Here is a 24,480-nt window from a genome sequence, read left to right on the forward strand (position 1 = left end):
AGATACCACCCGAGAATTATACAACTTGAGAGCGAGTTCCAAGCGCAAATTGCTTGGTTCTCAAGCTGCAATTGTTCTATATATGCACTTTACTCTAAACCTCAAGTTTACAAGTACTGCTCACAATCTGCAAAACAGCATGGCCGTTGCATGGAACTCCTCCCATATCTTAGCAACGAAATCTGGGACCCCCCTATTATTATTATAAAATGCCTTACCGTGCATTTCATGAATTGAAGTTCTTAATGATTCCAATGATCTTCTGTTATGAAACTGCATTAGAAATCAGATTTTAAATGAAAATTTTATCAGAAAAGTAAGGAAGATATAGAATGAAACTGCAATCATAGGACAGAATTATTTTATTTTATGCATATGTATGTTTAAGAAAGAGGCTATTAGATTCTCTTTTAAACGTCTATGCTAACCAGAAACTCTTGAATTGTGGCTGATCTTAAAGCACCAGTAGTTCAGTTATCCTTTTAATGCAGAGAATCCCCATACAAACATACAGCCTTGGGATCATACAGAACCTGATATCGTGTGTGGGAGGCGGCATGGCTTGAGCCATCCTAACCACGTAACTGATGAATTCATCAAGCTAATAAGCACTGCACCGGAAGGAGTGTTGGAAGGTATACAAGCATGTTTCTGCTCCCTAGTTAATGGAAAAGGCTATATATTTTAATTTGTAATTTAAGAAGTTTATAGTTTCAATTAATCCCGAGGCACAACACCTAATTGTGGGAATAAAATATATTAAAGGAACTGTTAGTCGTAAAACAATCATACAAGGCTAAATCTGTGGAAGGAGTGTAATTGCATGATAAGGAATTGATATTCTTTGGTTAAATAGATGACATCTGTGAAAGGAATGCAACTCGGTAATAAGGAATGAATACTCCTTGCAGCTCGATTGAGGGTTAGTTCTTTAATTTTAGCCTGAACCTATCATTCAGCATGATTGATTGACAGATGGAACAAGAGAAACATAGGCTGTAGTTTGCATGCCTTAAGTAGAGGGACAGTCCGCAGGCTAGTTGATGTCTGTATGCCTGGTATCAGTGAGCTGGCAGCTCGTCAAGGTGCATCATCTTTTGATGCCTCACAGATCTGGTAACTATTAATTGGTCCAGTTTCCAGACCAGCTTATTAGGTGAAGACATTCACTACACAATTATATCATTGTATGAATATTACAATACTTATTCATTTGTAGAATCTATTTTATGGTGAATATACAGTACTTATTTAGTATATGAGTTGTATTTCTGTGGACCCTAAATGTTAAATATAAATCGTAACCTCAAGGAGACCAAGGGTACGGTTTCTCTGACGGTTTTGAACTAAGGCAGAAATAAGGATAAATTGAAAAACTGTCGCAGTGCGTATGTGTGGTTATGATTCATATTGAGTAATGATAGTACCATAGACGATCAAAGAACATAAGAGTTAATTAGGGCAATTGCTCTGTACTGTGCCTTTACTAGATCTACCCAAATTTAATCAAAATGTCTTAGTCTTTCCCAAAGCTCTATAATCCATTTTCCCCTTAAAAGCCTGAATGGTCGCTGCCTTAGCTACATCCTCTAGCAATTATTTCCATGCTCTAAAACCTCGCTGTGTAACATTGGCCCTGAATTTGTCGTCGGCAGCATAGTTAAGAAGTACGCCGCCCGCATCTGAATGAAATCCTCACTCACCTTGTGCGAACCCCCCTTTGTGAAGTTGTTTTCAGACGCTGCAGAGTTGTGCGCCAAGTAGTGGCCCATGGATCCCAAGGGCTCAGCGTTGTGCGAATGCGAACCTGTGATCACATGGGGCGGTGTTCCTTTCACTGCCTGACTCATAGCCAATCAGGAAACAGAGGAAACAGCTGTTGTAAATATATGTCAATAGAAGACAGAAGTTTTCTACTGGCATATGTTCACAATCTACATAGAGTTTAATAGCTACTCTTAATAGGAAATGTTGATTCAAGGGCTTTTTAAAAGGTAGGTATATATCTTTTGGTTATTCATTTGATCAAACATCTTTCATAACTATGCGTAAATAATAATACTGCATTTGTTAGATATATGGTTCTTACCTACTCAGTATTAGATTAAATCCTCCTTATTTGAATTGTGGCCATAAAGTAGCAAACCCCACTACAAAATGTTTCCATAAATCAATAGGATTTATTGTATTATGTTGAGAAACACAAAAACTTTGCCCTTAAATCAATATACCAATCTATGGAGTGCCTATTGCTGGTGTTTGCTGTGTTTAATTTCTGGGTTCAAAAAGCCATCGGGACAGATTACATGAAAAGAGGTTTGCCTCAGGCACCTCCACTTTCCTGCGCTATCCCCATATCCCTTGATTCGCTTAATAACCAAAAATCTCATGATCTCTGTCTTGAATATACTCAACGACTGAGCCTCCATAGCCCACTAGGGTAGAGAATTCCAAAGATTCACCACTCTTTGAGTGAAGAAATTTCTCCTCATCTCAGTCCTAAATTGCCGACCCCTTTTTCTGAGACTGTGACACCTGGTTCTAGACTCCCCAGCCAGGGGAAGCATCTTCCCTGCATTTACCCTGTCAAGCCCTGTAAGAATGTTGTATGCTTCAATGAGATCACCTCTCTTTCTTCTAAACTGTAGAGAATATAGGCCTAGCCTATTCAATCTCTCCTGATAGGTCAAAACCCCATCCGAGGAATCAGTCTGGTGAACCTTCGGTGCACTCGCTCTATGGCATATATATCCTTACTTAGGTAAGGGGACTAAAACTGTGCACAATACTCCAGGTGTGGTCTCACCAGGGCCCTATATATTTGCAGCAAGACGTTTTTACACGTATACTCAAATCCTCTTGTAATAAAGGCGAACATACCATTTGCTTTCCTAATTGCTTGCTGTACCTGCACGTTAACTTTCAGTTAATCGTGTACAAGGACAACCTGTTCCCTTTGAATACCAACATTTCTCAATCTCTCACCATTTAAAAAATACTCTGCTTTTCTATTTTTCCTACCAAAGTTGATTATATCACGTTTCTCTACATTATATTGAATTTTCCATGTTCTTGCCCACTCACTTGCCTGTCCATATCCCCTTGAAGCTTCTTTATATCCTCCTCACAACTTATATTCCCACCTTGCTTTGTATCCTCAGCAAACTTGGATGTAATACATTTGGTCACCTCATCCAAATCATTGATACAGATTGTGAATAGCTGAAGCACAAGCCCTGATCCTTGTGGCACCCCACTAGTTACAGCCTGCCATCCCGGAAATGACCCGTTTGTTCCTACTTAAGCTGTGAAACAGGCTCCTGTACGCGCTTGCGCCAACCGTAAACATTTTCATTTCAATTAATAAGGAGTATGTGGGCAATTGGCCCAACTTTTCGCCAGCGCGTTTATTTCAATGTGTGGGTGAAACGTGCAGCGAATCCTATGCAGAGTCGGTGCTTGACAGATCACAAGTTCGGGATTTAGCGCATGCGCTAAACTAGCGGTCAATTTCATAGGCGGAATGGGAGTACGCCATCATACCGACCGCGAATTCAGGGCCAATACTTCTTGCTCCATCACTATCGTTAGTAAGTGAATCGTCTTCGTGGAGAGCATCATTGATTGACTGCTTCAGGTGGGAGTAAAGATTCTGGCTGAAGTGATTAAAATATGCGCTCATAAGAGTATGCCTGAATCCACCAACAAAGTAGAAGCCATTTTCACAGTTAACATAATTTCTTCCAATTTGTATCTGCGACTCTGCGGCATCTTGAAAAAAATGCAATGCACGGAACACGTATAATAGTAGAATACATTAGTAGAACGGAGTTTAGAAAATTATCTAAAGATTTCTTCGCAATCAATCGTGAAACGAAGGATTTTATAAGTTATAGTTTCCACATACAAATGATGTTATGAGATGATGCTTTAAAATAACTGGTGATTTCCCCCCCATTGTTCTTCAAAGCGATAATAAAAACTGATAACCCGGTTTTATTCAAGGGATAAAAAGGGCGATTTTAGACGACAACTTATGTTTTCATCACGGTATGCGTCAGCCCTTGTAGTGCTTAACATACACGGAACTCACACTTGAATTTTACTGTGTAATATATCAGTTGCTCAGGGAAGTACATTACCCATTACTCGCAATATAAATTTGCTGTCTAAATTACTTCATCACACTGGTGTCATCAACAGTGATATCATTCACAGGTAACGCAGGATGGCAGGGCATAGAAACAAAAAATCACTCTTGGATGATTCTGGCGATAAGCGAACCGTGTACCGATAATTTTCGGGAAATGGGAGCGTCTGAGCAGGTCCATAATAGTTTAAAGACTGGTTTGCTACAGGTCTCTGATCAAAGACATCATTAGAATTCCTCCTCATGCAACAACAGTAAGTTGTATTGCTGTGGTAATGCATGCCATTTCGGTCTTGCTTGCACTTCAGGGACACCAACAGGATAATGGTTAGAAGAAATATGACGCTTGTTGATCCAAATAATATTATTAAATATATATTCAGATTCGAGAAAAGTTCAGTGTGCCTGGGAATGTCTGCACGTTCAGAAGGGTTTTCTGTGATGTTCGCTGGGATTGAAACGAGGATTGTGGCCGTGTTTGACAGACTTGGTTGTCCATTGTCTTTCACCAAGACCACCACTCGTTGTGGAGTGCTGTCTTGTTCCGTAAAGGTTCGGGTTTTTTGACTTCTCCGGAGTAACGGGCCACAGTGAAAAGACTCCGATCAGTGGACTCAATCAGCTCGTAGGAAAGACGCGCGTTCTGACCGGAATCTTCATCATTTGCCATCACCTTGGTGACCAAGTATCCAGCATATGTTGACTGGGGCACAATCTCCACTACCGCTGAACTGTTCCAACTTAATGGTGAAACAATAAGCGGAGCGTTATCGTTTTGATCCAGTATAACAATGCACACCATAGCAGTGCTGCTGAACGGCGGAGATCCAGCATCCTGAGCTTGAACTTTGAACTGGAAATTCTTCCGTTGTTCATAGTCGAAGGAGCGCAGCGTGTAAATGCGCCCAATTTTCGAGTTAATAGTAAAGTAAGACGGCGTAGACACGTCTTTTATCTGATTCTCCAGAATGGAATAGGAGACGTCTCCATTCTGGTCCAAATCAGGATCCATAGCGGTAACAGAAAAAATTGATGCACCAGGAGTATTGTTCTCCATCAGATACACGTTATATGAGGACTGTATAAACCGTGGATAATTGTCATTGATATCAGAAACAGCAAAAGCGATAGATTTGTTTGAAGACAGAGCGGGCAACCCAGCATCCCATGCTGAAATTGACAAGTTGTATATTGCAGTGGTTTCACGATCCAGTATATCAGTGGTTACCAACTGGTATTTATTGTTCAAAGTGGCTTGAAGTTTGAATGGCACATTTATTGGAATCTGACATCGAACCTGCCCGTTCCCATCAGAATCTCGATCCGTGACACTGAATACAGCGATCAGAGTACCTGGTGCCGCATCCTCGGGTACCATTTTGGTTAATGAGGTCAGCTTTATCTCGGGAGCGTTATCATTCACGTCAATTATTCTAACCAAAACCTTGGCATACCCCGCATTAAGAGCGTTATCCACAGCCTGCATATCAAGCTCATAAACGTCTGATTTTTCATAATCCAGTAAACCTTGAACTCTGATCTCTCCAGTTTCTGCGTCCACATTGAGCAACTCGCGCTCTCTTTGTGAGGCGTAATTACAAAAGGAATATTTGAATTCAGCGTTTGCTCCTTCGTCGACATCAGCTGCGTGTAGTTTGATCACCAAATTACCTTTGGGTGCGTTTTCTAACACACTCGTCCTGTATATTTCGTGATCGAATACAGGCTTGTTATCATTAATGTCCGCTACAGTGATGATAATCTGTGCTGTGCCAGTCCTGTGCGGGATCCCACCATCAACAGCCGTCAATACCAGTTCAAAGGGTGATTGTTGTTCGCGGTCCAATTGTTTCGTCAACAACAGGTCAGCGATTTTTCAACCATCGTTTCTTGTCTGCATTTTGAGGCCGAAGTGTTCATTTGAACTAATCTGGTAAAGGTTGACGGTGTTCGTGCCCATGTCTGGGTCGTGCGCGCTCTCAAGAGGGAAGCGCGTACCTGGTGCAACTGACTCTGCAACCTGCAATTTTAATCTGCTTGTCGGGAAAATCGGTGAATTGTCATTTACATCTAATATCTCCACTTCAACAGGAAACAGCTCGAAAGGATTTTCCACCGCTAGTTCCAAAGACATGGAGCAGGTAGCCGTTTCAAAGCAAAGCTGTTCCCTGTCGATTCTTTCATTAACAAATAAAATCCCATTTTCCACATTTACCTCGAAGTATTGCTTTCCATCATCAGCGGGCAGTTGAACGTTCCGAGCTGATAATTCCCGAACGTTTATTCTTAAATCATCAGCGATGTTTCCAACAAAGGCACCAATCTCCAGTTCCTCCGGAATAGAGTAGCGAATCTGTCCGAAAACAAGGTCCGAGACACAAAGGAGCGACATGATATACGCCCCGCCGCTGAGCGCATTCGCCATCTCTCTGGATTTTATTTTACATATATCAGAACATCTGACAATGAATTCAATGGCCGCTAAATCGCTCCACATAAGACGTCGTTCCTCGCACCGAAATGTGAGTTAAAAATCTATAAATGCACCCTCGCGACTTGAGCGATCCTTCTAAACACGGCTGCACGGAGTAAGCGCAGGCACTGTGTCCCTTCCTTCGATTCTGGTCTGTATTTAATGAAGGTGGGGGTAGATCTCTCACAGCGTCATAGCGCCTTATTGGTAGACAGCGACACAAAGAGCCTCAACCAATAACTGCACCAGGCTTTTCTTAAAGCGAGCTTGTTTTAAAAATGATTCACAAGCGATATTTAAAAGTGTGCAATACAAAATCCAGAACATGCATTTATATACTTAAAAAAATATAAAATGTGAATTCAAATTCGATATGTACAGTTTCATTATCATAAATAATCATTGTTTAAATTCTAGAAAATCAAATAAAATCAAGCATATCTGTACCCATATGGATTTATAATAGAATATTGATATGAGTTTATTGTTAATGTTTGTTGAAAATAAACTTTAAATAAATAAATAATAAATGCAATCTGAAATTTTCCTCTCTCGTTCGATCAATAGTCACAGGTTGATTTTTTGGAAATTAAACGCCAGCTGAATATTACCGAGTGGTATGTTCAAATTCCAAGCTTATAGAAAGACCGGATCTTTTTCGCAGGGCCCGCCTCAATGTGCCATGTGTAAGCAGAAAATGTGACTTGTAATATTGGTAAGAGAATGCAAAAAAATATGTTTCTGCATTTTTCCGGTTATGGATGATCTATTTACATCAACAGTATTGTTAAGTCGCAAACAGCAATTCTTTTCCAAGTTCATAAATGGCTTGGTGGATTGGCAGGTCAGCACCCTTTCGTTTTGCATCTGCGTCATTATTTTAAATCACTCGGTTTCAAGTAATGAAAATGGTGTATTTAATGAACTAAGTCTGGCAAGTGTCCATACACGGAAATTGCCCAGTGCGGAAAGCTACCACTACTCCCACGATTTTGCTAGACTCCCTCGGAGGAAACAGGGGGATTGAAACGAAATTAGCGTATTATTCTCATATTTCATGTTACTGTGATGTCGGTCTTAAGGCCCATTTTCCGGCTAGAAGGGAAAAATCTCTGTGTATATCTCTGCCGTATCTCCGCTACGAGTGCATAATGCTAGTGCCAGTTATTTAGATTGGAAGTGGTCTTCATTGCGCAGTGGTAATATTTAACGCTCATCGCCGTGTTGAAGCGCACGCCCGGTGCCGCTGACTCAGCGAGCTTCAGTTGCAATCTACTTGTCGGCAAAATCGGTGAATTATCATTTACTTCTAATATCACCACTTCAACAGGAAATATTTCCACAGGATTTTCCACTGCTAGTTCCAAAGACATGGAACAGGTAGAGCTTTCCTTGCAAAGCTGTTCCTTGTCGATCCTTTCATTAACGATTAAAATCCCATTTTGCACTTTTACCTCGAAATATTGCTTTCCGTCATCAATGAGCAGCTGAAACTTCTGAGCTGCTAATTCCCAAACCCTTATCTTTAAATCTTCAGCGATGTTTCCAACAAAGGCACCAACCTCCAGTTCCTCGGGAACAGAGTAGCGAATTTGTCCGAAAACCGGGACCGAGAAACAAAGCAGGAACATATAATATGCCCCGCCGCTGAGAGTATTCACCATTGCTCCGGGTTTTATGCAACATATATCAGAATTTCTGGCACTCATGTGAATCTTAGCTTTTTACCAACACAAAAGAGTATCTGTTTGCATTGAAATGCTAATATTAAATCCAGAAATGCACAAACGCGTACTGAGCGATCCTTCTAAACATGACTGCACCGCGACAACGGAGGCACTCTATCCCTTCCCCTGCGATTCTGGGCTGCATTTGATGATGAGGGAGGGGATAGATCTCTCACAGCGTCACAGCTCCGTATTGGTAGACAGCGACACAAAGAGCCTCAACCAATAACTGCATCAAACTTTACTTAAAGCAGGCTTGTTCTTCATTTTTTCACAAATTAAGTATTATATTTAAAAGTGTTCAATAAAAATATCCGACATCAATTTTAATCATATTTTCATATTCTGACATGTAACAAGATGTACATTAAAGTTCGGAAGTACAGTTCTACTGTCACAAATAATATTATTTAAGTTCTAGATGAATCAACTATAATCAAATAAACCTTTACCCACATGGCTCCATATCAAGCATCTGTTCATGGTCTTTTATTCTTTGATGTTTGTTGATTTTTTAAAAATGCATTAACAATGCAATTCAGAAGTATTCTCTCTCATTTACTCGATCTTCACAGGTTCAGTCCTTGGAAATTGATTGGTCGCTTTATATTACCGGATGGTCTGATTGAATTCCAAGTGCAGAGATGGAACTGATCTTGCTGGTTTCTTTCCGGATGGGTCATTAGTTGAAAATCAACCCGGATTCGAGGATTGAAAGTTTATTCTCTTTTATATTTTTGAGCTGAATCTCACAAGCTTTCATAGACGAAAATAACCCACAGCCTAAAACTACCACTAGTTCCACGATTTCGCCAGGCTCCCTGAGGAGCGCCTCAGGGATGGTTGGTGTCAGAAACGAAAATATCTAATTATTCTCATATTTGATGTTGCTATGTTATAGGTCGTAATGACCATTTGTCGGCTAGAATGGAACGAACTTTGTAGCTATCTCTTTTGCACCTCAGTTGCGAATGCGTAATGTTGGTACCAGTTGTGTGGATTGGAAGCTTTCTTCATTGCGCACTGGCAATATAACATCCTCATCGCCGTGAGGAGAATAACTGAGAGAAAATCATGGGCTATGCAGACAGAGCTGCCCTCTGCTGGAAATGCGGCTGCTTTACTGCAACCCAAGTTTCGAGGAAAATATTGGTAATTCGACGTAAGAAAATGCTATCTAAAATCAGTTTTCTATTATTCCATTCTTATTATGAAACTACACGTCATGTTGCTGAGCGCAAATCAATTTAACTTTACCCACGCCATGTCATTTTATAATTGAATTGCTCATGGTTATACATTCGGTAATTATTCAGGATATTATTTTACATTACCGACCAGCTGTTACATATACATATGAACAGATGCTTGATATGGAGCCATGTGGGTAAAGGTTTATTTGATTTTAGTTGATTCATCTAGAACTTAAATAATATTATTTGTGACATGATTGAGCTGTACATAATTATGAGGGGCATGGATAGGATGGATACTGAGGAGCTTTTTCCCTTAGTAGAAGGGTCAATAACTAGGGGGCATAGATTCAAGGTAAAGGGCGGGAGGTTTAGAGGGGATTTGAGAAAGAACTTTTTCACCCAGAGGGTGGTTGGAGTCTGGAACTCACTGCCTGAAAGGGTTGTGGAGGCAGGAACCCTCACAACATTTAAGAAGCATTTGGATTAGCACTTGAAATGCCATAGCATACAAGGCTGCGGACCAAATGCTGGAATATGGGATTAGATTAGACAGGGCTTGATGGCCGGCGCGGACACGATGGGCCGAAGGGCCTCTATCCGTGCTGTATAACTCTATGACTCTATGACTCTAAAACCACAGCTGTACATTAATTTGCACTTAGGAAACAAAGGCCGTATAATGCAGCTTAATTTCAGCAATGTGGACCTGGTTATATCTTTTCTTCATCAATTATCTTAATTTCAGGATCAAGCAAAAAAATAAAGCTACACTGCACAGTTCAATCGTAGACTTCCTTCAATCAACCCTGCTCCGATACATGGAGTACTTCCCTTTTGTAACAAATATTAGAAGAGATAAAACATTAAAAGGCTACAGAGACACCTAATGGGCAATCATGCAACGCGAACACTCAGCGTTTAATCAATCGCAAAAACATTAACTGACACGCGGAGTGAATGAAACCATAGACGTACATGCTACACAGTTATACATTAGGATATGTGCACCGTCTGACCCAGAACTACTGTGAACAATCGAGAGAAGCCCGCTGACCAGCCTTGATGAGTTCTATGCCTGTGAGTATACTTAACCTGGTTCTCATTGACAATCCATCTAATGGGTGTTATCGGTGTGTTTATTAATAAAAATATTGATCCTTGAATCTGCTTTGAGGTGAAGGACAGTGAGCATCCTAATAACTCAATACTGTGTGCACTGCCTGCGGGAAAGATTAATGCTTCTTCTCAAAAGAAAGCATGATGAATGATGCGCAGAGGTTTTACCCTTAGGCTTAATTGAAAATGCTCAGAGAATGGGAAAGCAGTACCTTTACAGTATGAACACTAAAATGCATTTCAAACGGTTCTAAACATTAGCCAGGAGATCCTAGAGGCCGCCATGGACACCGTCTGTATTTGGTTTGAGATTCAACTGTACATACATTCAATGCGTGGTGCGTATCAAAGAGCATCCATGCGAGAATATTTTCTTCCAGTTGTCAGATCGGGTGCTTCAGTCAGAGTCAAATAACACCCGAGAATTATACAACTTTAGAGCGAGTTCCAAGCGCAAATTGCTTGGTTCTCAAGCTGCACTTGTTCTATATATGCACTTTACTCTAAACCTCAAGTTTACAAGTACTGCTCACAATCTGCAAAACAGCATGGCCGTTGCATGGAATTTCTCCCATATCTTAGCAACGAAATCCCTGACCCCCTTCTATTATTATATGATGCCTTACCGTGCATTTCAGGAGTTGAAGTTCTTAATGATTCCAATGATCTTCTGTTATAAAACTGCATTAGAAATCAGATTTTAAATGAAAATGTTATCACAATAGTAAGTGAGATTTAGAATGAAACTGCAATCATAGGACAGAATTATTTTATTTTATCACATGTATGTTTAAGAAAGAGGCCATTAGATTCTCTTTTAAAAGTCTATGCTAACCAGAAACTCTTGAACTGTAGCTGATCTTAAAGCACTAGTAGTTCAGTTATACTTTTAATGTAGGCAATCCCCATACAAACATACAGCCTTGGGATCATACAGAACATGAGATCGTGTGTGTGAGGCAGCATGACTTCAGCCATCCCAACCACGTAACTGATGAATTCATCAAGCTAATAAGGACTGCACCGGAAGGAGTGTTGGAAGGGATACAAGCATGTTTCTGCTCCCTAGTTAATGGCCAAAGCTATGTGTTTTAATTTTTAATTTAAGAAGTTTATAGTTCCAATTAATCACGAGGCACAACACCTAATTGTGGGAATAAAATATATTAAAGGAGCTGTTAGTCGTAAAACAATCATACAAGGCTAAATCTGTGGAAGGAATGTAATTGCATGATAAGGAATTGCTATTCTTCGGCTAGATAGAGGACATCTGTGAAAGGAATGCAACTCGGTAATAAGGAATGCATACTCCTTGCAGCTCGATAGAGGGTTCGTTCTTTCATTTTAGTCTAAACCTATTATTCAGCTTGATTGATTGACAGATGGAACAAGAGGAACATAGGCTGTAGTTTGCATGCCTTAAGTAGAGGGACAGTTAGCAGGCTAGTTGAGGTCTGTACGCCTGGTATCAGAAAGCTGGCAGCTCGTCAAGGTGCATCATCTTTTGGTGCCTCCCAGATCTGGTAACTATTAATTGGTTCAGTTTCCAGACACAGCTTGTTAGGTGAAGAAATTCACTACACAACTATATCATTGTATGAATATTACAATACATATTCCTTTGTAGAATCTATTTTATGATGAATATACAGTACTTTTTTTAGTACATGAGTTGTATTTCTGTGGATCGTACATATTACATGTAAATCGTAACCTCAATGTCTGATGGTCTCGAACTATGGCAGAAATAAGCATAACTTTAAAAACTGTCGCAGTGCGTATGCGTGGTTATGATTCATAGTGAGGTATGATAGTACGATAGACGAACAAAGAACATAAGTTAATTAGGCCAATTGCTCTGTGTCTTTACTAGATCTACCCAAAATTAATCAAAATGCCTTAACCTATCCCCAAACCCTATAATCCATTTTCCCCTTAAAAGCCTGAATGGTCGCTGCGTTAGCTACTTCCTCTAGCAAATAATTCCATGCTCTGACACCTCGCTGTGTAATATTGGCCCTGAATTCGTAGTCGGCAGCTTAGATAATAAGTACGCCACCCACATCCGAATGAAATCCTCACTTACTTTGTGCGAACCCCCCCCGCTTTGTGAAGTTGCTTTCAGACGCTGCAGAGTTGTGCGCCACGTAGTGGCCATGGATCCCAAGGAATCAGCGTTATGCGAACGCAAACCAGGGATCACATGGGACGGTTTTCCTTTCACTGCCTGACTCATAGCCAATCAGGAAACAGAGGAGATTGTTATTGTAAATATATGTCAAAAGAAGACAGACGCCTTCTACTGGCGTATGTTCACAATCTACTTAGAGATTAATAGCTACTCTTAATTGGAAATATTGATTCAAGGGCTTTAAAAAAGGTAGGTATATATATTTTGGTTATGCATTTGCTCAAACATGTATATCCTTCGTTAGGTAAGGAGACTAAAACTGTGCACAATACTCCAGGTGCGGTCTCACCAGGGCCCTATATATTTTCAGTAAGTGGTCTTTACTAATGAACTCAATTCCTCTTATTATAAAGGCCAACATGCCATTTGCTTTCCTAATTGCTTGCTGTACCTGCATGTTAACTTTCAGTAAATTGTGTACAAGGACACCCAGGATCCTCTGGACACCAACATTTCTCAATTTTTCACCATTTAAAAATACTCTGCTTTTCTATTTTCCCTACCAAAGTTGATTATATCACATTTCTCTACATTATATTGAATATTCCATGTTCTTGCCCACTAAATTAGCCTGTCTATATCCCCTTGAAGCTTCTTTGCATTCTCCTCACAACTTACATTCCGACCTTGCTTTGTATCTTCAGCAAACTTGGATATAATACATTAGGTCCCCTCATCCAAATCATTGATACAGATTGTGAATAGCTGAAGCATAAGCACTGATCCTTGTGGTACCCCACTAGTTATAGCCTGCCATCCCGGATATGACCCGTTTATTCCTACTTAACCTGTGCAACAGGCTCCTGTACCTGTTTGCGCCAGCCGTAAACATTTTCAGTGCAATTAATAAGGAGTAGGTGGGCAATTGGCCCAACTTTTCGCCAGCGCGTTGATTTCAATGTGTGGGGGAAACGTGCAGCGAAGCCTATGCAGAGTCGGTACTTGACAGATCACAAGTTCGGGATTTAGCGCATGCGCTTGACTTGCGTTCAATTTCGTAGGCGGAATGGGAGTACGCCATCATACCGACCGCGAATTCAGGGACATTACTTCTTGCTCCATCGCTATCGTTAGTAAGTGAATCATCTTCGTGGAGAGCATCATTGATTGAATGCTTCAGGTGGGCGTAAAGATTCTGGCTGAAGTGATTAAAAATGTGCGCTCGTACGAGTATGTCTGATTCCACCAACATAGTAGAAGCCATTTTCACAGTTAACATAATTTCTTCCAATTTGTATCTGCGACTCTGCGGCATCTTAAAAAAAATGCAATGTACTGAACACGTATAATGGTAGAATACATTAGTAGAACGGAGTTTAGAAAATTATCTAAAGATTTCTTCGCAATCAATCGTGAAACGAAGGATTTTCTAAGTTATAGTTTCCACGTACAAATGCTGTTATGGGATGATGATTTACAATAACTGATGATTTTCCCCCATTGTTCTTCAAAGCGATAATAAAAACTGATAACCCGGTTTTATTCAAGGGATAAAAAGGGCGATTTTAGACGACAACTTATGTTTTCATCACGGTATGCGTCAGCCCTTGTAGTGCTTAACATACACGGAACTCACACTTGAATTTTACTGTGTAATATATCAGTTCCTCAGGGAAGTACATTACTCATTACTCGCAATATAAATTTGCTGTCTAAATTACTTCCTCATACAGGTGTCATCAACAGTGATGTCATTCACAGGTAACGTAGGATGGCAGGCCTTTAGAAACAAAAAATCACTCTTGCATGATTCCGGCGATAAGCGAACCGTATACCGATAAGTTTCGGGAAATGGGAGCGTCTGAGCAGGTCCATAATAGTTTAAAGATTGGTTTGCTGCAGGTCTCTGATCAAAGACATCATTCGAATTCCTCCTCATGCAACAACAGTAAGTTGTATTGCTGTGGTAATGCATGCCATTTCGGTCTTGCTTGCACTTCAGGGACACCAACAGGATAATGGTTAGAATAAATATGACGCTTGTTGATCCAAAAAATATTATTAAATATATATTCAGATTCGAGAAAACCTCAGTGTGCCTGGGAATGTCTGCACGTTCAGAAGGGTTTTCTGTGATGTTCGCTGGGATTGAAAAGAGGATTGTGACCGTGTTTGACAGACTTGGTTGTCCATTGTCTTTCACCAAGACCACCACTCGTTGTGGGGTGCTGTCTTGTTCCGTAATCCTTCGGGCCGTTTTTATTTCTCCGGAGTAACGGCCCACAGTGAAAAGACTCCGATCAGTGATCTCAATCAGTTCGTAGGAAAGACGCGCGTTCTGACCGGAATCTGCATCATTAGCCATCACCTTGGTGACCAAGTACCCAGGATATGTTGACTGGGGCACAATCTCCACTGCCGCTGAACTGTTCCAACTTATTGGTGAAATAATAAGCGGAGCGTTATCGTTTTGATCCAGTATAACAATGCTCACCATAGCAGTGCTGCGCAGTGGCGGGGATCCAGCATCCTGAGCTTGAACTTTGAATTGGAAATTCTTCCGTTGTTCATAGTCAAAAGAGCGCAGCGCGTAAATGTTCCCAGTTTTCGAGTTAATAGTAAAGTAAGACGGCGTAGGCACGTCTTGTATCTGATTCTCCAGGATAGAATAGGAGACGTCTCCATTCTGGTCCAAATCAGGATCCAGAGCGGTAACAGAAAAGATTGATGCACCAGGTGTATTGTTCTCCATCAGATACACGTTATATGAGGACTGCGTAAACCCCGGAACGTTGTCATTGATATCAGAAACCGCAAAAGCGATAGATTTGTTTGTAGACAGAGCGGGCAACCCAGCATCCCATGCTGAAATTGTTAAATTGTACAGAGCAGTGGTTTCACGATCCAGTATATCAGTGGTTACCAACTTGTAGTTATTGGTCAATGTATTTTGAAGTTTGAATGGCATATTTATTGGAATCTGACATCGAACCTGCCCGTTCTCCCCAGAATCTCGATCCGTGACACTGAAGACAGCGATCAGAGTACCTGGTGCAGCATTCTCGGGTACCATTTTGGTTACTGACATCAGCTTTATCTCGGGAACGTTATCATTCACGTCAACTATTGTAATCAAAACCTTGGCATGTCCTGCGTTTGCAGCGCTGTCCACAGCCTCCACATCAAGCTCATAAACATCTGATTTTTCAAAATCCAGTAAACCTTGAACTCTGATCGCTCCACTTTCCGCGTCCACATTGAACAACTCGCGCTCTCTTTGTGAGGCGTAATTGCTCAAAGAATATTTGAACTCAGCGTTTGATCCTTCGTCTGAATCAGCTGCGTGTAGTTTGATCACCAAAGTACCTTTGGGTGCGTTTTCTAATACACTCGTCCTGTATATTTCATGATCGAATACAGGCGCATTATCATTAATGTCCGTTACAGTGAAGATAATCTGAGCTGTGCCAGATCTGTGTGGGTTCCCACCATCAACAGCCGTCAATATCAGTTCAACGGTTGATTTTTGTTCGCGGTTCAATGGTTTCGTCAACAACAGTTCAGCGATTTTTCTACCATCGTTTCTTGTCTGCATTTTGAGGCCGAAGTGCTCATTTGAACTAATCTGGTAAAGGCTGACGGTGTTCGTGCCCACGTCTGGGTCGTGCGCGCTCTCGAGAGGGAAACGCGTACCTGATGCAACTGACTCTGCAACCTGCAAATTTAATCTGCTTCTCGGGAAAATCGGTGAATTGTCATTTACATCTAATATCTCCACTTCAACAGGAAACACCTCGAAAGGATTTTCCACCGCTACTTCCAAAGATATGGAACAGCTAGCCGCTTCAAAGCAAAGCTGTTCCCTGTCGATTCTTTCATTAACAAATAAAATCCCATTTTCCACATTTACCTCGAAGTATTGCTTTCCATCATCAGCGAGCAGTTGAACGTTCCGAGCTGATAATTCCCGAACGTTTATCCTTAAATCTTCAGCGATGTTTCCAACAAAGGCACCAATCTCTAGTTCCTCCGGAATAGAGTAGCGAATCTGTCCGAAAACAAGGTCCGAGACACAAAGCAGCGACATGATATACGCCCCGGCGCTGAGCGTATTCGCCATCGCTCTGGATTTTATTCGATTTACATCAGAATTTCTGACAATGTATTCAATGGCCGCTAAATCGCTTCACATACGACGTCGTTCCTCGCACCGAAATGCGGATTTAAAATCTATAAATGCACACTCGCGACTTGAGCGATCCATGTAAACATGGCTGCACGGAGTAAGCGCAGGCACTGTGTCCCTTCCTTCGATTCTGGTCTGTATTTAATGAAGGTGGGGGTAGATCTCTCACAGCGTCATAGCGCCTTATTGGTAGACAGCGACACAAAGAGCCTCAACCAATAACTGCACCAGGCTTTTCTTAAAGCGAGCTTGTTTTAAAAATGATTTACAAGAGACATTTATAAGTGCGCAATACAAAATCCAGGACATGTATTTATATACTTATTAAAGATAAAATGTGAATTCAAATTCGATATGCACAGTTTCATTATCATAAATGATCATTGTTTAAATTCTAGAAAATCAAATAAAAGCAAGTATAACTTTACCCAAAATAACAACAGAACATGCTGGAAAAACTTATATGGATTTATAATAGATATTTTAATATGAGTTTATTGTTAATGTTTTTTGAAAATAACCTTTAAATAAATAAATAAAAAGAGCAATCTGAAATGTTCCTCTCTCGTTTGATCAATATTCACAGGTTGAGTTTTTGGGAACTAAACGCCAGCTGAATATTACCGAGTGGTATGGTCAAATTCCAAGCTTATAGAAAGAACGGATCTTTTTCGCAGGGCCCACCTCAATGTAACATATGTAATCAGAAAATATGATTAGTAATATTGGTAAGCGAATGCAAAAAAATATGTTTCTGCATTTTTCCGGTTATGCATGAGCTATTTACATCAACAGTATTGTTAAGTCCCAAACAGCACTTTTTTTCCAAGTTCATAAATGGCTTGGTGGATTGGCAGGTGAACACTCTTTCCTCTTGCATCTGCGTCATTATTTTAAATCAGTCGGATTCAAGTAATGAAAATGGTGTATTTAATGAACTAAGTCTGGCAAGTGTCCATACACGGAAATTACCCACTGCGGAAAACTACCACTACTCCCACGATTTTGCTAGACTACCTCGGAGGACACAGGGGGATAGAAGCGAAATTATCGTATTTTTCTCATGTTTCATCTTACTGTGATGTCGGTCTTCAGGCCCATTTTTCGGCTGGAAGGGAAAAAACTCTGTGTATATCACTGTCATATCTCCGCTACGAGTGCGTAATGCTGGTGCCAGTTATTTGGATTGGACGTGGTCTTCATTGCGCAGTGGTAATATTTTATCCTCAGCGCCGTGTTGACAATAACCAATAAAAAATCATGAGCTACGCAGAGACAGCTGCCCTCTGCTGGAAATGCGGTGCTTATTGTCTTGCTAGTTTTGAGAAAAACCTTGGTAATCCGATGCAAGAAATTGCAAAATCGAATCCATTTTAAATTTTTCTATTGAAAGTATTAAACTAATCGCAATGATGTTGAACGTAATAAAATGTAACTTTATGTTATAATAATTTTGGTAAACAAAAGCACACGGCTATACAATTGTTATTTTTTGAAGATCCAGTTAGACATTTTAAGCCAGATATTAAATATACAAAGATTACCGTTTTACATTATTTTACATTTACTTGACCAGAAACTTAACTGGACCAACCACATAAACACTATGGCTACAAGAGAAAGTCAGAAGCTGGACTCCTGCAGCGAGTGTGTCACCTCCTAAATCCCCAAAGCTTTTTCACCATCTACAAAGCACATGTCAGGATTGTGATGGAATACTCTCCACTTGCCTGGATGACTGCAGCTCCAGCAACACTCAAGAAGCTCGACAGGATCCAGGACAAAGCAGGCTGCTTGATTGGCACATCATACACCACCCTAAGAATGCACTCCCTCCACCAACGGCGCACCGTGTCTGCAGTGTTCACCATCTACAATATGCACTGCAGCAACTCACCAAGGCTTCTTTGACAGCACCTCCCAAAATCGTGACTGCTACACCTAGAACGACAAGGGCAGCAGGCGCATGGAAACACCATCAACTTGAAGTGCCCCTCCAATAACAATGTGAAACTATCTATTTTTTCCCTCGTCAAAGACGTGTATCATGAACACGTTAAAAATGCTGCCCTGCACTTGCAAATTATTTTTAATCATAGACTTACATCAATCAACCCTTTTCCTATGTAATATATATTCTCTGGTTTCTCTGTTGCAGAATGGTCTCTTTCTTTCTTTATTGCTTTCTTTTAATCTTTCTTCCTTCGTGAAAGCGCGTAAAGGTAAGGCACATGGGATTGGGGGCAAGGTATTGACTTGGATAGAGAACTGGTTGGCAGACAGAAAGCAAAGAGTTGGAATAAAAGGGTCTTTTTCCGAGTGGCAGGCAGTGACTAGTGGGGTACCGCAGGGATCGGTCCTTGGACCCCAGCTATTCACAATATATATTAATGATCTAGACGTAATATCTCCAAATTTGCAGACGACACAAAGCTGGGTGGGCGTGTGTGCTGTGAGGAGGATGCCAAGAAACTCCAGGATGATTTGGACAGGTTGGGTGATTGGTCAAAAGCATGGCAGATGCAATATAACGCGGATAAATGTGAGGTTATCCACTTTGGTGGCAAAAACAGGAAGGCAGATTATTATCTGAATGGCAATAGATTGGGAGAAGGAGGAGTGTAGCGAGACCTGGGTGTCCTTGTGCACCAGTCGCTGAAGGTAAGCATGCAGGTGCAGCAGGCGGTTAAGAAGGCAAATGGTATGTTGGCCTTCGTAGCAAAAGGGTTTGAGTACAGGTTCAAGGATGTCTTGCTGCAGTTGTACAGGGCCTTGGTGAGACCACATATTGAGCGTTGTGTGCAGTTTTGATCGCCTTATCTGAGGAAGGATGTTCTTGCCATGGAAGGAGTCCAGCGAAGATTCACCAGGCTGATACCTGAGATGGCAGGAATGATGTATGAGGACAGACTAGATGCAGGAAGGATGTTCCCGATGGTCGGGGAGTCCAGAACCAGAGGTCACAGTCTAAGGATAAGGGGTGAGCCATTTAGGACAGAAATGAGGAGGAATTTCTTCACCCAGAGAGTGGTGACCTGTGGAATTCTCTACCACAGAAGGCAGTAGAAGCCAATTCATTAAGTACATTCAAGAAGGAGTTGGATATATTTCTTAAGGCTAAAGGGATCCAGGGGTATGAGGAGAAAGCAGGGATTGGGTAATGAAATTGGATGATCAGCCATGATCGCATTGAATGGTGGAGCAGGCTCGAGGGGCCGAGTGGCCTACTCCTGCTCCTATCTTCTATTTTTCTATGATTCTATGTTTCCTTCTTCCGTGTGCATATCTAAAGATAACTGGTAATCGATATTTCACGCAAACATCTTTTCTGAATTGATCTAAAACTCCTGTATTCTATCAATGATCGTTGTTCTTGTGTTGAAGGCAGAACAGAGCAACACATCTCCGAACGCCCAAATAATATAGCCTCTCTCTAACGTTGGGAGCAGGGGGCAAGCATATCTGTTATCTTGTTACCGATAACATTTTCTTCACTCTTCAGGCCACCACCAATGTTCCTCGTTAGGGCAGCCCCAAGGCCAGGAAGATAAATTAAGCTTTTATCGAATGTATTACCAATTTTACTTGAGAAATGTATTACCTTTATACTCGATTAGTCCAAAGCTCTGCTGGCTGGCACCTCACCATGCAACATCTGTATGCTTGAGCTCATTTAAAGCTCTGCTGCCCCTACCCTAACTCACACCATTTCCAGTTCAGCCATTGCCCCGGTGCTGCTCCTAATCCTGCAGCGCCTCGATTTTAAAATTCCCCTCCATATTTTCACTCACTCCATGGCCTTGCTCCTAACTAACTCTAACCTCCTACAGCCCTACAACCCTACAACATCTCCGTGCTCCATCAATTTTGGGATCTTGCTCATCTCCTAGTTTCATAGCTCCACCACTGGCGGCAGTGCCTTCAGCTTCCTAGCCCCATTACTCTGGAATTTCCTCCCTAAACCGCTCCACATCTCCAGCCTCTTCCATCCTTAAAGTCGCTCCATTAAAACCTTTAAAATTTTAATGCTTTACCAAGCTTCTGATCACGTCTGACGTCTTTTAATATCTCCTTAAGTGGCTCAGTGAATATTTGGCCAGAATTTTAATTTGGATGCGGGGTGGTGGTGGTGGTGAGGGTGTTGGGGGCGAGGCGGGGGCGGGCGGGGTTTGCGGCTGGAAGGTCGTCGGAAAACCCAGGAGAACGGGTTTCCCTCAGGCCCTGCGAAGTTAACAGCAGGGCCTGATTAACATTTTGAATCTCTTTTTCCTGTCCGCAGCCAGGCAGACGGAATGGCTGGCTGACGGGCAGGTAGGCCTGTGGCACCAGGCCGGAAAGAGGAGGGAGGGAGGGATCGGTGGGGGAGGGAGGGGCGGTCGGTCAAAAGGCGTGGAATCATCGGCGAAATGGGGGATTGAAGGTCGCAAGGGTGGTCCGCCCTGCAGATCGTCGGCGAGATCTGGGGATAGAGGTTGGGGGCTCCAGATCGTCGGCGAGGTCAGGGGCTGGAGGTTGGGGGCTCCAGATCGTCGGCGAGATCTGGGGATAGAGCCTGGAGAGGATGTCGAGAGTTGCAGATCGTCGGCGAGGTCTGGGGCTGAAGCTCGTTGGTGAGGTCAGGGGGCTGGAGTTTGGAGGGGGTGGAATCGGATGCCGGGGTTCGGGGGCTGAAGGGAGATCAGAAACCAGGGGTGGTCGGAAAGCCGGAGGGGAACGGAGATCGGAGGACTGGAGGACTTTAGCTATGAGGAAAGATTGGATAGGCTGATGTTCTTTTCTTTGGAACACAGGAGGTTGAGGAGAGACTTGTTTGAGGTGTATAAGAATAATAAGGGGCCTTGATAGAGTGGATAAGAAGGACCTATTTAACTTAGCAGAGAGGTGAATAACCAAGGGGCATAGATTTAAAGTAATTGGTAGAAGGATTAGAGGGGTGTTGAGGAGAATGTTTTCACCCAGAGGGTGGTGAGGAGCTGGAGCTCACTGTCTGAAAGGGTAGTAGAGGCAGAAACCCTCATCACATTTATAAAGTACTTGAATATGCACTTGAAGTGTCCAACCTACAAGGCTACGTAGTAAGAGCTGGAAAGTGGGATTAGGCTGGATAGCTCTTTTTCGGCCCGTACAAAGACGTGCCGAATGGCCTCCTTCTGTGTCATACGTTTCTACGATTCTATGTAGGGGGTCGGAAGCCTCATGGGGAATGGTCGGGGAGAGTTTAGAAGGGTCAGGGGTGTCCGATCGCAGGGTTTTGACGAGGCACGGATGCTCGATTCAGCAGGTAAGTGTAAAAAGGACCTCCCGGATGCAATCGTTCTCGCCTTCCTTCAGCTGGCGGGTTCCCCAAGGCCCGGGAAAACTGGCCAGCCAGAGTTAAGTTTAAAATGGCGTTTCCAAAAGAGCCACGCAGCCTTATATTTAAAGTACCAACTCGCCTCCTGGGAGCGGATTGGCTGCCCTCCCCCATCCCGATTCCGTTAAAACCAGAAGTGATGGGTTGGAGGCGGATTGGGGTCGGTATTCAGATTTTTAAAACTTTAAACTCCCACTCCAGCCGAACCCATCCATTGCTCTAGGGTTAATTCACCCCTCCCTCCCCCCGTGTTTGATAGCACTCATGTGAAGCACCTCCGGAAAGTTTACTTAGTTAAAGTCGCTATATAAATGCCAGTTGTGGTTCTTAATAATTTCTAACACTGGGTGGATTCTGTGGCCAACATACTTCATGGCATTTCAGCTGAAGAGAAATGCCTCGGAGTTTATGAAGTGATATTTAAACTGAGCCAGTGATGCAGATAAAATTAAGAAAGAAAGCATAGCATCCTTCCCAGCGTACCGTTACCGATATGAAATAACCACAATAGCGGAAGGTTTTACTGTTATTTTATTGTCACAGAGCACATCAATGATATGTTACGCTTTGTGTAGTATTCCCCTTTGACTTTAATAGCTTCCGAACTCACCTTCCCCATCAACACAGTCCTGTTCTCTTTAGTTAACTCAAGGAATTCTTAATTAGGTCATTGACATTAATAGATAATTTATCTCGTACTAAGCAATGCCTACACTATTTAGAATGGCCTACCTAGCAAGCGACTGTTCCTTCACTATGTTAGAAGATAAGATTTAGCATGAAAATGTAATGATTAGAAAATTAGATTTAGAATGTAAGAGTAATCAACAAACAGGTTTGCTTTATTTTATGCACATCGGACAAAAATTCAGTTGGTTAGCGCCTCCACTTAGTGCCTGGTGGGGGCTAATGCAGTAGCGCCTGGATGAGGCGAATCTAGTGAAGCACGCCAAATACGCCCCTCCCACCTATAGCACCAGTGTTATGAGTTATCACCGGGGAACTCAGCACCAGGCAGACCGTGACGTCAGTGAGCGTGCAACGCTCACTTGGCGCCCGATAGGAACAATTCATTGTCACCCCCTGCCTTAGAGCCTCACTCCAACAGCGACAGGGAGAGGAGGCATGAAGCAGGTCGATGCTGGCTCCAGGGGCGCTACTTAAAGGGATCACGATTAATGAGTCACACCTGTCATATTTGTGCTGTTTCAATGCTTCATTGTCAGTTTGACATTGAGCAACAGTTTAATTCAGTCATTTAAATGTTGTTTCATATCAGGCGTGTTGTAGCGATTAATAATTAGTTAGCTTTATTCTCACAAAATATGAAAGCGCGACACTTGGTTACATTAATGGGGGCTGTGCTGGCAGTCGACCTCGCCCGCCAGGATCTGCAACGGAGGGAGTGGAGACAGTGAGAAAGATTGGAACATGTGACCAGAGGAAGGAGAAGGGCCATGAGAGCTCTCAAAAGGAGGAGTTACCCACCGAGGGTATTCCAAGAGCATTTCTCCTACTTCCAACTAAGCGAGGAGCAGTGTATTAGAAGGTTCTACTTCAGAAAGGAGGTGGTCACAGAACACTGCCACCTCCTGCAATCTGACCTCGAGCCTCAGATCAGGGCGACCACGGCTTCCTCAGTGGCAGTCAAGGTCAGCATCGCCCTCAATTTTTTAACCAGCAGATGCATCCAGTCTGCAACAGGTGATATAGCTAACATCTCGCAGTTTGCCTTCTATCGCTGCGTCCAGGTGGTCAAAGATGCTCTCTACAGCAGGAGAAAGGGTTACAGTACCTTCCCCATCGGCAGAGAGAAGCAGGACGAACGTACACGTGGCTTTGCCAGGAGAGTGGGCTTCCCCATGATGCAGGGCGCCATTGACTGCACCCACGTGGCTTTGTGGGTGTCGCATAATAATCCTGAGATCTTCTGTAACAGCAAAAGCTACCACTCATTTAATGTGCAGTTGGTGTGCAACCACAGACAGCGAATCCTCAATGTGAATGCGTGCTACCCTGGCAGCAGATATGATGCCTTCATCTTGCGCCAGGCCAAAGGAGGAGGCAGCCACTCAATCGGCCTTCCAGAAGGGTGGTCCATGAGTGCCTCATCAGACTGCGGTTCCAAAAAATTAAACCCCAGATCCC

General features: G+C 42.3%; 2 pseudogenes; both read right to left on the reverse strand.

Annotated features, from left to right (window-relative positions):
* Positions 1-4,655: 4,655 nt before the first annotated feature.
* Positions 4,656-6,575, reverse strand: LOC147114298 (protocadherin-10 pseudogene; annotated as a pseudogene).
* A 3,860-nt stretch (positions 6,576-10,435) lies between these two features.
* Positions 10,436-17,088, reverse strand: LOC147114299 (protocadherin alpha-C2 pseudogene; annotated as a pseudogene).
* Between the last annotated feature and the right edge of the window lie 7,392 nt (positions 17,089-24,480).

The sequence above is a fragment of the Somniosus microcephalus genome, chromosome 8 (genome assembly GCF_052327205.1).
Source record: "Somniosus microcephalus isolate GS21.2 chromosome 8, FLI_Smic_1.0, whole genome shotgun sequence".
Lineage (NCBI taxonomy): Eukaryota > Metazoa > Chordata > Chondrichthyes > Squaliformes > Somniosidae > Somniosus > Somniosus microcephalus.